Source organism: Stegostoma tigrinum, chromosome 9 (assembly GCF_030684315.1).
Source record: "Stegostoma tigrinum isolate sSteTig4 chromosome 9, sSteTig4.hap1, whole genome shotgun sequence".
Classification (NCBI taxonomy): Eukaryota; Metazoa; Chordata; class Chondrichthyes; order Orectolobiformes; family Stegostomatidae; genus Stegostoma; species Stegostoma tigrinum.
The window spans coordinates 2,420,478-2,434,816 of NC_081362.1; positions in this window are offsets into that span (position 1 = coordinate 2,420,478).

The following is a 14,339-nucleotide window of genomic DNA, read 5'->3' on the forward strand; positions in this document are numbered from 1 at the left end:
TTTTGTACGTGAGCTGGTTTCCTGCACCTGTTGTGGTTTCACACTTGCTTCAGGAGCACTGTCAAGCTTGAGAAGATACATCCCCTCGACTGTAAAAACCAAATCCAAAAGCTGCCTGTGGACTAGCAGACTATTACCCATCAGAGTAAATCATCAGGAAGCCTGGAATTGAGTCTCCTTTGAAAACTTCCTTTTTTTATTAAATCAGGGATTTTTCACATGCAAGGTGAATTTAATGAGTGCATTGTGATAACTGGTCCATCTGAGTGCGTGGTTTGATTGACCTCTGTTGGCTCTGTAGCTTGAACACTAGCTACAGTTGCTGCCTGTCTCCGATGTCGAGAATTATCACCAGAAGTGGGATCAGTGGGAATCTGACACCAGGGTAAGTTTACAGCTTCATGTTGTACCATTGTCCCGTGTTACCAGTTTACAGTTCAGTGGTTCAGATCAAGAGCCACTAGACTTGAAACGTTAACTCTGCTTTCTTCCAAATGATGCTGTCAGACCTCTTGAGTTTCTCCAGCAATCTCTCCTTTTGTTTCAGATTTCAAACATCTGCAGTTCTTTGTTTTTATTTTACTGCTGTCCAGTGGTAATGGGTTTTCGTTCTAAAATTATTTCGCCAGTGAATTTTGTGAACAATATGCTTCACGTTCATTACAAATCTCGCATGTGTGTAAGACCTTTGCTCTGTCAATACTTTTGTCTCTATCTGGGAATTTTCATGTATGAAAGATTTGGGTGTGTTCATATAGCTCAGATTATTTGAGACAGTAACAGATTTTACAGAATTGGAGTCTTTAAAAACCAAATTTCTAGCAAGCGCTATGTAATTTTCAATGGTACTGAAACATTAAACATACATATGCTGGCTGTGTAGGCAGCTAAATGGTGAGATGTCCAAAGCATAGCTGCATGAAATACCCATGATGAGAGTGATTGTACGTGTGCATCTGTTTTAAGATACCTCCTGATATTGCAAAGCAAACTGTGTGCAAGCTTTGCTGGGTCAGCGCACAGTTTCTGCAGTGGTCTTACACAGGCATGGCAATAGAAGGCCGGAGTGTCCGTCAGAATGCTTGCATTCCCTGGTCTGGGGCAGCATTCTAACTATTAAACAATGTTTGTTTAATAATCGATATGAATAAGTCAACCACCATCTTATTGCCCAGAGCACGGGCGGCACAGTAGCTCAGTTGTTAGCACTGCTTCCTCAAAGCACTCGGGACCAGTCTCAGGAATCGAACCTGGGAATCGAATCCTCCGTCTGTGTGGAGTTTGCACATTCTCCCTGTGTCTGCGTGGGTTTCCTCCCACAGTCCAACGATGTGCAGGTTAGGTGGATTGGCCATGCTAAACTGCCCATAGTGTTCAGGGATGTGTAGATTAGGTGCGTTACAGGGGGATGGGTCTGGGTGGGATGCTCTGAGGTTCAGTATGCACTTGTTGGGCCGAAGGGCCTGTTTCCAAACTGTAGGGATTCTGAGAATCCAGATTCTTTCAATTTACCACCTGTCAACTGTTGAATTCAAATTGTCCTTGTGCTAAACTTATTTTTCTTTTTGTCTGCACAGAAAAATAAAAATGATTCTTTAGTCCCTTGTGTGCCAGCTCTGAGGTGAGGGGATTGTAGAAACTAAGGGTTGGGAATGTGGGGTGGGATGTGTGTGGGATTTCAGACCCCTGAAAATATTACATGTGAACAAGTCGACTCTTGCATTTAGCTTAAATTCAACTCCAGTTTTACATTGTATACATAATCCCTGCCCTGTTACTTGTTTGATTGTTAACTAATTGTGAAACAAAACCAGACTCAATGTTGGAATTAAATTTCAGAAGGAAAATGGCACATTTTTCAGCTATGCAGTACACAGTTGTTTGTCATGGTGTTTTTAACTTTGTATTTTCTTTTGTACTTGTTAAGATGTGAGCACAGGAAATAAAGGATTTGTAATCTCAATTCCCCAATGAGGTCTGAGCATAGATAAGCTGGGTGCACAGTACAACTCCCTCAACTTTGTCCCAAATCACTGGTGCAGTCTCGTTGATTTTGCTAAGTACCAGCCAGTACTGCGCACCCCTCCGAATCTGGATTCTGTGTTAGACACTTGATCATAAACCCTGAGCCAATGCTCTAGTACAAGATGAATGCTGCTTTGGTGGGCTGCAGATGTTAAACTAAGGTCCTTTCTCCTGCCTCTGGATACAAGGTGTTCCGTTGTACAGTTTCAAAGCAAGGAGATATCCCTGGCTGACATTTCTCCCCTTCATTACTGCAAAAAAATCTGTTGTTGGTGAGAGCTAGCTGTGACCGAAAAGTTGCTGATTTTTTTGGCTGAACTGCCCGCACGAGTACCAATGTAACACACTGATATATCCTGAGGTTAGAAAATGTATAATGAGAGATCTAGCTCTGCCTGCCCTTCCCCTGAAAGCCGCAGAATGTGATCCCATTTGGAGTGGTTTTTAAGGCTCTCCATCTGTCACAGATGAGTGTTGTGATTTGTAATCCCACAGCTATTCAGTTTCCCCAGAAATAAATGTTTTCTGAATTAGAATAACACTTTCAGCTGCAACTTCAATCTTTTCTCTAATTTTGTACGGAGCTTTTTGACAAATCTTGTACTCGTTTTGTTCATGTCTGTTCCTCTGTCCCCCCCCCCCCAACCCCAACATCATTAATGTTGCCGGTTAACCTTTGTGTACCTGCTTGAAAGCTGTCATTAAGTAACTTCGTACAGGCATTTATAAGCCAATACCTTCACTCTGTAAATTTCCGTTGAATTTACCTAATGAACGCTGGCTGCAATTTACTGTTGGGCAGAGCCTGTGATCTGGAGGAAGTGAAACTTTTCTTTGGGTACCTTTACAAAACTTGACATTGACTTGCATGTCTTTCAATCAACACTCCCCAAGACTAGGAACCTTGTCCTGAGATGACTACAGTGTTCTTGGTAAGGAGCTGGGTGATGTCACAATAGTTTTCATGGCCCTTGTTTCAGTCTAGCTGGTGTTTGGGTAGTTTATACACATGAGTTCATGGGTTAAAACTAAATTGTGTGCACCAGTGTGGTACATGGCTTGTTTTAACTTGGCTACTTTTATAGCTGTCAAGCAGAATCAAGTCACCCATTGAACAATTGGAAACAGCAATTATTTTCATTATTCTTTTGTTAGTGTTTTGATCCTGTGGGTGAAAATGTCCTGTATAAATGGGTTAGTTTCACCAAGAAATGATGTTGGGGGGGGCAGCTGCAGGAAGAAGAGGAGGAACTGGATGCTCTGCAACTTTCTACTGTGGCTTTGTCGTATAAACGTAAGTAACAAGAGTGCCTTTCATGGCCCTGTGTGAGCATTGTTCAGAACGTGCTTGAACAGGGCAATGCAGGAATGTCTGCTAATGGTTATTTTTCATCTGTTTGGGTGGCTAACAATACTGTACTGTATCATGAAAAATTATTTAATCTATGGATTAAAACCATCATATTTTGAGCATGGCGTAATGCTTTATTTACACTGTCACATGAAGGGTACACCAGCCTCTGACCAGGCAGAGGTTAATGTATCTAAATTGCAGGCATCTGTATGCAAAGGCCAGTTCAGGTTTGTCTGTGCAAAAGCAGTCGTTGTGAACCCTGTGACTAAATTGACAGTTTCTTCCTCCCTCTGCTTCAGCCTGCACTGCAACAGCTGTCTTGCATTTAAGAATATTTTAGAAATAAAGATGACTTTCACAGTGGACAGAAGTGAGGAGAAAACCTTGATACAGGAGCAGTCTCATGCCATGTTAGAGCGAGATGGGCAGGATCAATGGCAGCCTGCTTTTCAGAAACTTCAGTGTGTCAAAGCAGGCTGTTTGACCCACTGTGTCTGTATCAGATTGCTGAATAATCAGACCCCCAGCCATTCCCTCTGAACTTGCACATCTTCCTTCCCAAACAGCAGCCTCGCTCCCTTTTCAAAGCTTCATTTGAACCTGTCTCCTCCTCATGCTTCGACAGCACATTCCAGATCCTAATCACTTACCCTACAAAAAAGTGTTTTTTTTTAGATTTAACACCGTATGGTGCTGGATGAACACAGCAGGCCAGACATCATCAGAGGAGCAGGAAAATCGATGTCTGAGGTCGGGACTCTTCTTCAGCAAGCCAGGCTGGTTTCTGAGGAAGGGTCCCGACCTGAGTCGTCAATCTTCCTGCTCCTCTGATGCTGCCTGGCCTGCTGTGTTCATCCAGCACCATACTGCGTTATCTCTGACTCCAGCATCTGCAGTTCTTGCTATCTCTTATTTTCAGATTTGTTTCTCTTACAAATTAACTGTACACACCCATTTTATTTGTTCATCTAAGGGTTGTGGGTGTCACTGGCTGGCTAGCATTTATTGCTCGTCCCTAGTTGCCTTTGAGCTGCAGTCCATGTGCTATGGGTTGACTCTCAATGCACTTAAGGACTGAATTTTACCCTGTGAGTTTGAAGGAACAGTGATGTTTCCAAGAACGAATGAGTGGCTTGGACTTTGCAGGAGGGTTGTTTTCCCATGCTGTCACTGAAGCCTTGAATTTATCTGTCATATCCCAAGCATTTACCATCGGAATTCATTTTCCAGTGCAGTTTTCGCTGAGATAAGCAAAGTTGTAATTAAGCCAGAGCTGAATCCATGGTCTGTCTCTCGTAAAGACCCTAGCGGCCAGCCCATTCATACCCTCAGCTGTTCCAGTGCACTCAGCTGACTACTCCAGCTTCCATCCTCTGTAAACCATCTCACTCAAAACAGCACTGTTCTTGTGTCCTGTCCCTTTGTCCAACCCCCTTCTGTCCTCCTTCTGTGATGTTGGCTTCTTGGCCCTCAACGTGCTATTGATGGTCTGTTTCCTTGGGGCAACCTGAAACTGCTCATTGGCAGGAGCACTCTGGAAAAAAAAACTGTGCGCCCAACCTGTGGCTTGACATTGCCAGCACACAGTGGGCTGTGTGTGTTGAACATCTTGGGAGTTATTTGTTTTGTGTAAACTCTCTTGGCCTCGTCCATTGTCAGCACCAGCTGGATGTGTTCAGTTATACTGCCAAATGGCTGAGTGACCTTTGTTCCTTTAGTTATTGTGCGTTTTAATGGACTTTAGATATCCTTCATTTGTAGTATTTCTGTTTCCATTGGGGGCATGGTGTCAGAGTTCTTACAGCACCAAAAGAGGCCATTCATCCTGTGCTAGCCATTGAAACCCATGTTCTAGCATTTGTCCTGTGGCCCTATTTGCTCTGCTCTGGTGTTTCTAGCCTCCTGTGAATACATAAATTCCTTAAGGATTTCTGTCTCTACCACCCTTCTGGGCAGTGAGTTGCAGACACTGCACCCCTTGAAGTGAAAACTTATTTTCCAGAAATCCCTTGTAAACCTAACGTTACAGATTACCAGGTGGAAACCTTAAAACCATGCGTTCCCCCCCCGCCCCCAAACACCATCCCAGTTATTGACCCCTGTGCTAAGGGGAAAGCATTCCTCCAAAACGCACCACCTTGCACTGTTTGGGATTAAATTCCATTTGCCACCATTCAGCCCATCTAGATTATCCTATAGTTGGAAGTTTTCCTCCCCACTGTTTTACCACACCACCAATTTTCATGTCATCTGTGACCTGGCTGATCATACCCACTACAATCAGTCTAATTCATTAATGTGCATCAATACCACTGGACATAAGCTTCCAGTTGTAAAAGCACCCTTTGACCACCACACTCTGCTTCTTGTCACAATGTTAAGTTTGGAACCTTTTTACCAAATTGTCCTGAATCCCATGGGCTCTAGCTTTTTAAACCAGTCTACCATGTGTACCGTGAGTATACTTTGTAAAAAGCCTTGAAGTCCATGTAAACTACACTACCCTCACCCACTGGCATGGTTACCTTGTAAAATCCAATAAAAGATTGATAGACATTATCTCCCTCCTGACAAAGCCAGGTTTAGTTGAAATCACAAGCTTTTGGAGACTAACACCTGAAGGAGTGAGACTCTAAAAGCTTGAGTTTTCAAGTAAGCCTGTTGGACTAACTTGGTGCTGTGTGATGTTTGAGCTGAGTTCGGTGAGCCTGTTAGATTGTGTCATTACTTTCTTGTTCAAACCAGTGAAGTCACCCCTGTTCAACCATTAAGTAACAAATTGCTTTCAGATATGCCTCTGAAGTATATACAGTCCTGCCCCATCCAGTTTAACCAGTCAAAATAGCCTAAAGCAACTGTTATTAGCATTTGTTTTCAAAAGATGAAGATTGAGCAGCAATTTATCTAATTGCTACAATGAGCACATGAACATTGGCAACTCCTGTCCACAAAGGAAGTGTTTAGAATGTTCAAATAGATTCAAGTTTGTTAAACTTTGTCTCTCAAGGAAATGGTTAAGACTGCCCTTCCTTTCCAACAGCTTGTGTTGCTCATGACCTGGTTATATACTTGGTACAGATTGAATCTGAGATGGCTCCTCTAACAATGTCAAACTGCTCCTCCCCACCCCAGTACCAATCCTTCAGAGCAAGAGCGACAGAGATACCATTTTCCAGGAGTTTCTTGGTGGACACTTTTTTGTTCCAGTTGTGTGAAGGCTTTAGGACCCTGAAGCAGCACATATTTCAGCATTTTATCTTAATGTATGATTTGTCTCATGTAGAAACCCAAATCTGAAGGCAGTTCTTAACCTTGCTTTCTTGCCAACTTGTCTGTCTTGAACCCAATCACAGTGAACTTGGCTATAAAACTGTGATAAAGATTTCTGTATATGAGCAGTGAAACTCTGACGTGCTCTGTTATTACTGTGGCCTTGACATGTTCTCAACTCTTGTCTCATTCTCATTCTCCTTTTAAAATTATCTACTTGTATTCCACCCCCCACCCCCCGCTGTTTCTCCCCGATGTGATCTTCTCCATCTCTCTAGCTTTTAAACAGAAGCTTGTGTTTGAAGAATAATCTACCACAGTGGCACCTCACGGATCACAGTGGGAATATGTTGAAATATTGGCATTGCAAAATAATTCTGACAGGTGTTCCAGATTTTTGGGATGTTTAGGATGCATAGGAAAGCTTTACAAGATACTCGCCTCTGATGTACTTGTTTAAATTTGACTAAAAACCAACTTGGATAGTCTCAATATATTGCATCTTATCTTGTCCATTTTTCTCAGTACCTCTTGTCTATGTTTTAGTATCCAAATTATAACTGATACATGAAGGAGAGAAATCTGCTTCAGCGTTTTCTAGTTGTTTAGTTACTGCACGTTTTCCCACCATTTGGGATGTTGAATATTCTGAAACTATTGCCCCTGAATTACTCCCTGTCCAAGGATAACCTTGGGTTCTAGTTCAGCATCTGCCATTATCTTCCTGGGAAATTACACTAAAATGGAAATGTTGAAGGGTGAACGTTTGCTGAACTGGTTTCAACTGTGATTGAAACCAAAGACTTTTGACCCCTGATCCACCACCTCCCATGTCCTTATCCCTTCACCCCAATGATCCAGCTCACATCCTTCAGCAATCCACTCTGCTCATGGGGGAGCCTGGGACCAGACTGCACAGCCTCAGAATAAAGGGGCACCAATTTAATACTGAGATGAGGAATTTCTTCTGAGGGCTGTGTCTTTGGACCTCCTTGCCACAGAGAGGGGTGTGGGGGCAGTGTCCTTCTGTATATTTAAGGCTCAGGTTCTTGATTGTTTGGGGAATCAAGCATAACGTGGGGTAAGACATGAAAATAGACATGAGAAATGTTGGCTCAGTCATGATTCTATTGAATGGTGGAGCAAGCATGAGCTGAATGGCCAACTCCTGTTCTTATATTTTATGACCATCCTGCTCCATTTAACTCAACTTTTGTAACTCCATTTTGCTGATTTTAATTTCTCCTCCTTTACCTGCTGTGCTGTGACTGCTGTAGGGCCTTAAGCTCCAGCCGGCCCTCAATCTCTGCCTCCTTTTAAAGTACTTCCTACAGCCTCTCTGTTTGGCCAAGCCCTTGATCATCGCTTCTGACTTCTCCCAGTGTGACTGGTTCAAGCTTGCTCTGATGCAGCTCTTTATCACCCTTGTCAGGTTTTAAGTTGCTTTGTAAACAAGTTGTTTCCTGTTGCTTTGGATGTGACCCTGGGGTGAGGGGGTGCTAATACAAAGTGATTGGTACATGAGTTGGTGCCAGTGGATTTTTGAATTGTACAGTCTGTCTTCCCCTGTGATATTCTCACACGAACTTTCCTGAAAGAGTCCCTAGTTACCCAGTGACCAGTAAGTTATTGGCCAAGCTAATCAGCTTTGTGATCAGTGAAGTTTTCTACTCCTTTTAAAGTAAATTTCTCAATGATTTAAGCAGTCCCCAAAAAATGTCATAAAGTTCCATTCTTGTAATTTAAGATCATAAGACATAGGAGTGGAAGTAAGGCCATTTGGCCCATCGAGCCCACTCCGCCATTTAAATCATGGCTGGGCATTTCAATTCCACTTCCCTGCACTCTCCCCGTAGCCCTTGATTCCTTGTGAGATTACGAATTTATCGATCTCTGCCTTGAAGGCATCTAACATCCTGGCCTCCACTGCACTCAGTGGCACTGAATTCCACAAGCCCACCGCTCTCTGGCTAAAGAAATGTCTCCTCATTTCCGTTTTAAATTGACCCCCTCTAATTTTAAGGCTGTGCCCACGGGTCCTAGTCTCCCCGCCTAACGGAAACAACTTCCCAGCGTCCACCCCTTCTAAACCATACATTATCTTGTAAGTTTCTATTAGCTCTCCCCTCAGCCTTCTAAACTCTAATGAGTACAATCCCAGGGTCTTTAGCCATTCATTGTACGTTAAACCTACCATTCCATGGATCATCCGTGTGAATCTCCGCTGGACACGCTCCAGGGCTAGTATGTCTATTAACAAGGCCGAGGTAAACCATTACAGGCTCCAGAACAGGAGTAAACCATTCAGCCCCTGTGGCCCCTGATCATTATGTCCATCTTTGTCAAATTTTGGATTGATTTAGATTTACTGCTTGGGGTGTTTTTAATTTTTTTACAAACAGATCAAACAATAGTGTCTGTCACGATCAATCAAGTCGAGGACCAGGCCATTCAGCCCAGCTGGGCTATGCTGGTGTTTCCACATGGGAATCCTCCTAGTGCTCAATAGTCTGGAGGTGCTGATTCTCAAGACTGATAATAAGACAGCTACTGATGAACTCCCCCAAGTTAATTCTTCTCAGCAAATTAGAAAATCGATTTAAAACCTAGCCAATACTAACTCCATCAAAAAACATTGCTTTTCTTTAGAATCTACAGTCATAGATTAATCATTACAGGAAGAAGTAAAATAACTGGCGAATCACAAGATGTCAAAGGTGTTCTCGAGTCAAATGAGGTTCGTGTGCCAGTACAGTCAGTAATCAGGAAGGTGAATTGAGTGCTAACCTCTCATGAGGGGAGTTGAACATAATGTTCCACTTCAGTTATGCAAGACATTAGGGAGATCACCTCATGTTTTGTGTGCAGTTTTGGTCTCCTTAGTTAAAGAAAGATATAAATAAATTGGAGGTGGTTCAGATGAAATTTACAGGTTTTGGTATCTGGAGTGAGTAGTCTGTTTTATGAGGAAAGGTCAGACAGACTGAGCTTGTTTCCACTGGAGATCAGTGTGTGAGGGGTGACTTGAAAGCATATAAGACCCTGAATTGTCTGGACAGGGTGGCGGTGGAAAGGGTGTTTTCACTTGTGGGTCAGCCCAGAGCCAGGGGCCGTAATTTTAAAATTATCGGTCACACTTTCAGGGCAGAAATGAGGATTTTTTTTTTCTGTTGAGGGAGTTTAGAACTCGGTAGGTTACACCTTACAAATATAACATGACTGGCCTGTTCATGTGAGTTTTCAGAACTGCATTGCGAAGAGTTCAAATAAAGGAACACCTCACAGTAGTGGAAATCCCTGGAGTGTTGCTCAGAAGCTTCCCTTCAACATCCCCCAAGTTCCATTGCAAGAGGAGGCTGCTGTCTCTGTGCCAAAGGGACCAGTGCGAATGTGTATGGAATAAGAACATTTCCCATCTCTATGACAGGGTTTACTGCCCAAAAAATGTGGCGTCTGTATTTTCTCTGAAAAAGATACAAACAAGCGGCAGTTTGAAGCTGAGAACTTATTGGTTCATCTCTGCATGCAATGACATGCACTGTTGAAAATCATGTTCTGATATTTCTGCCCAGGTTGTGTGCTGGGAGTTGGATCGAGAGTTTGTAATTACAAGGCAATCCCTCCTCTGCTTTTCCCGCTGCCCTATATTTTCTGTGTTCCACATCTCTCCAATCTGTTCAAAATCGTGTCATTCAGAAACTTGGCACCAACATCCCCCTCCTTCAATCACGGGCAATGGGCCAACTCTGCAAAGGGTGTGTTTTATCTGCAGTTAGAACTTTGATCCTCAGATCAGAACATGTCTCACTCGTAGGAAAGTCATCCAAAATTTCTCCCCTCCCAATGCAACCCTTAAGTCAGTACATCCCTTAAAACAATGTGCCCGCACGATTTGGCTCACTGTCTCATCTTTGAGAATGGTTTATCTGTTTTGTTCCTACAGCAGTGCAATCTCATTCCATCCATCAGTGAGTAACAAGACTGAGCTCAGGGGAGGGCCTGAAGCTTATGAGCATTTGCAGAAGGGAATTGTTTGGTAAGGCCAATTCTTCAGACTTTTTTTGAACAGATTAGAAAGTGGCGGATGACGACTCTGTGGGCTCAGAGTTACCACTCTTGGATTGCAGTATCCCTGGCTCTGATTTTAGGTGCAAGATGTGAGATCTGTGATCTCTTTACAAACTCTTGCTCCTTCAAAGGTTTCTCAAATCAGCCCCCTCTTTTCTGGCAGTGTGAATGTGTCACTTAATCAGCTTCATTTTCAATTGCGCTTGTCTGCCCCCTCCCACATTATTTTCTGTTTGGTTTTTCTTTTCTATGCCTAGAGTGAAATTATGCTACATCTTTGGATAAGAGCTAAGTGTAATATCCCCAAGTTTGCAGATAGCATAGCACTGGGTGGGAGGCTGAGCTGTGTGAGGAGGATGCTAAGATGCTTGAGTGTGATTTGGACAAGCTGAGTGAGTGGCTAAATATATGGCAGATGCAAATTACTGTGGACCACACCTGGAGCATTGTGTGTAGTTTCGGTCTCCTTGTCTGAGGAAGGATGTTCTGTCTCTGGAGGAAATGCAATCAAGGTTTACTAGACTGAAAGTTTTTAACGTCATCAAATTTGTAAACACAGACACTGGAAGACAGACTAATGAGCATCTGTGAAAAGGCAATTCTAATCTAAGGTCACTGGGGATCTCAGTGAATGTGCTCGGGCTCTCTCGCGCTCTCTCTCTTACCCCACCCCCACCCCCCTCCCAACAGATGCTGCACTGACCTACTGAGTATTTCTGGCAGTTTCTGTTTTTTATCTTTATTCCATATGAAAGGCTTGGCCTAGATCCCAGTGATCACCACAACATGTTTCCAACTGGCCTTGCCTGTTCCAGGAATCAAACCTACCCACGGCTGTCCCAATATACTCATACATCTTAAAGACATTTCCTTTGGGATAGATAATACAAATTGTAGAGAGCCTGTAACAGTGATCTGTTGTGATTAATAACTCCTACACAGAGACAGAGGAAGTGAATGGTTTTCTTTTCTGGCTTCACTTGGTTGAGGTGGGAACATGTTGTGGGCACAGTAGTGAATAAAGAAATGTTTCTGGTTCAGGAGGAGATCAAGAGTTTGTGAATTAAGCTGGGTGTTCTGACAAAACATCTGCAGAGAGAGAGAAGCTTCGGCTTGTTTTGTGATTTCTCATTGAGACTGGGGGTGGACCTCAGGGCTACCAATGAGAAAACCACAAACCTTTCAATTGCTGTACAGCTCAACTGTTCCATTGATCAGCAACTGCCTTAGAGACCTCCCTTTCTTATTGCAATTCCAGCTTCTTGTGATTTACCAGATGACGAGAATTCAGCAAGTCACTTTTTAGATCAGTGAACTCATGGAGGCCAGAGTTAAAGAGCAGATGTTTGATGTGGAGATCTCATGAGAGGTTTGCACAGAGTAAATAGAGAATGTTTCTCCCTCAAGGTGGTTAATGAGAGCACAGGTTTGAAGTAATTAGTGAAATAAGCAAAAGTGAGAGAAAGCTTTAGTGCACAATCTGTGGCAGGAATCTCCATATTCACTGACGGATAGTATGGTGGAAGCAGGTTCAATCAATGCATTCAAAAGGGGCTCAGACTGAGAGCTGAGAAAGACCAGTCTACAGGGTTATGGGCTACTCACAGCTTCAAGGGAGCATGGGTTATAGAGAAAAGTCACTGTCTCATTTTGCAATGTGGCACAGGCACTATAATAGTTTTGTAAATGAGAATTGGAGAATGGGCTAATGATCTTGCTGCAAATAACAAATCTTTTGGGTTTTTTATTTACTAGTTTTTCCTTCCACTTCTGCTTTTGTTCTTGCCGTCTCTTCAAGGTGTGCTGACTAACGCTAGAGCTCTCCAGCATTAGACTGACTGCAGCAGAATCTCTGGTATGTGTTACTGTCTGAGGAAGGACCACAAATGCCAAACACTGCCCTTGCACCCCATTCACAGGGGAACAAATTGCGGGAAAAGCTCAGCAGGTCTGACAGCACCTGTGGAGAGAAGTCAGTGCAGTCACACTTATCCAATTCTCTATCATCAGGCAGTCTGTGTAATTGCTCTGAGCTCAAGGAGCAGTTTGGGACAACAAGCATCAGCATTGTCATGGAGTTTCAGGACTCAGATTTAACTGTTTCCCTCACCACAGTTGCTGCTGAATTTCTCCAGTGTTGTTTGTTTCAGCCTGCACTGGGGAAGAGAATTCCAAAGACTGATGACCATGGCAGAAAAGAATTCCTCAAAAAGGGAAATTTCATCCACACAATCACTTCTGAAGACAGGTATTCCTAGCAAGCTGACAGATGGAGATAGCCTAACATCAAAGTCCATTGGGTAATCGGGAAGATGAATGGAACATTGGCCTTTGTTTCAAAGGGAATGGAGTATAAATGTAAAGAGGTTTTGCTAAAACTGTATGACACCAGTCAGACCACAGCTGCAGTACTAGCAACCACTTGGGGCCCCCTATCTGATGTTGGGATATACTGGCATTGGAGACAGACCAGAGAAGGTTCAGTCCGATCCTGGGTATGGAGAGATTTGTTGGAGTTTAGAATAACGAGTGCTGACCTTATTTGAAATGTTCAAGATTCTTGGGGGACTTGACAGGGTTGATGTCAAGAGGTTTGCTTGCCCTTGCGGGGCAGTCCAGCGCCAGAAGGACGACATCTCACAATAAGGGGTCACACGTTTAAGGTAGCGATGAGTAATTTCTCCTCTCTGCGGGGAGTGAATCTGTGAAATTCTTTACTGCAGGGGCCAGTTAGGTGTTGGTTATTACGTATATTTGAGAGTGATACAGATTTTTAACCAGGTGGGGAATCAGAGGTTTTCAATATAATGGGTAGGCTGGATATAGTTGCCACGGAGCGCAGCAGAGGTTGGGACGTTAAATGTCTTCAAGGCAGAGATCGATAAATTCTTGATCTCACAAGGAATCAAAGGCTACAGGGAGAGTGCAGGGAAGTGGAGTTGAAATGTCCATCAGCCATGATTACTGGGGAATGGACTCAATGGGACGAATGGCCTTACTTCCTCTCCTATGTCTTATGACCTTATCATTCAGCCCCTTCAGCATTGTGCGATCATGGTTGATATTAGGCCTGCAAAGCTGTTAATGCTCAAAAAATGAAGAACACCACATGTATACACTGGAAGTGGTTCAATTGAGATGTTTAGGAGGGATATTTGGATGGAGATGGTGTGGAAGGGTATGTGCGTAAAGCAGAAGATTGGCAGAAAGTAATGATGCTTGTTTAGTGTTCCACTGCAGACACAATGGGCTGAATGGCCTCAGTTTTATAACAATTCAGTGATGTGGACCTCGTTCAGAAATCTGAGTAGATTAGCTCGTTGGTTCCTGGTTCTAGCATAGATGCTGTTGCTCGATAGTAGGAACCAAAAGATGAATGAGATGTTCAGTGTAGTTTCTTTCATCTCACTGAGCTCCCTGGAGGGAGCAGAATGACTTGCTGCACTGTCTCTAGAGACTGTGCTGGAGTAATTCCAGAATTTCAACAGGGAAACCTCTAATTTCATTGAAAATGAGAGCAGCCAACCAGCTAGCATCTGACTTCCTGGATCCTGCAGGAATATCTTGCTCCTGACTGCTCTTTGGAGCTGTTGCAAGAAAGCAGAGAAACCCAATTTGTCAC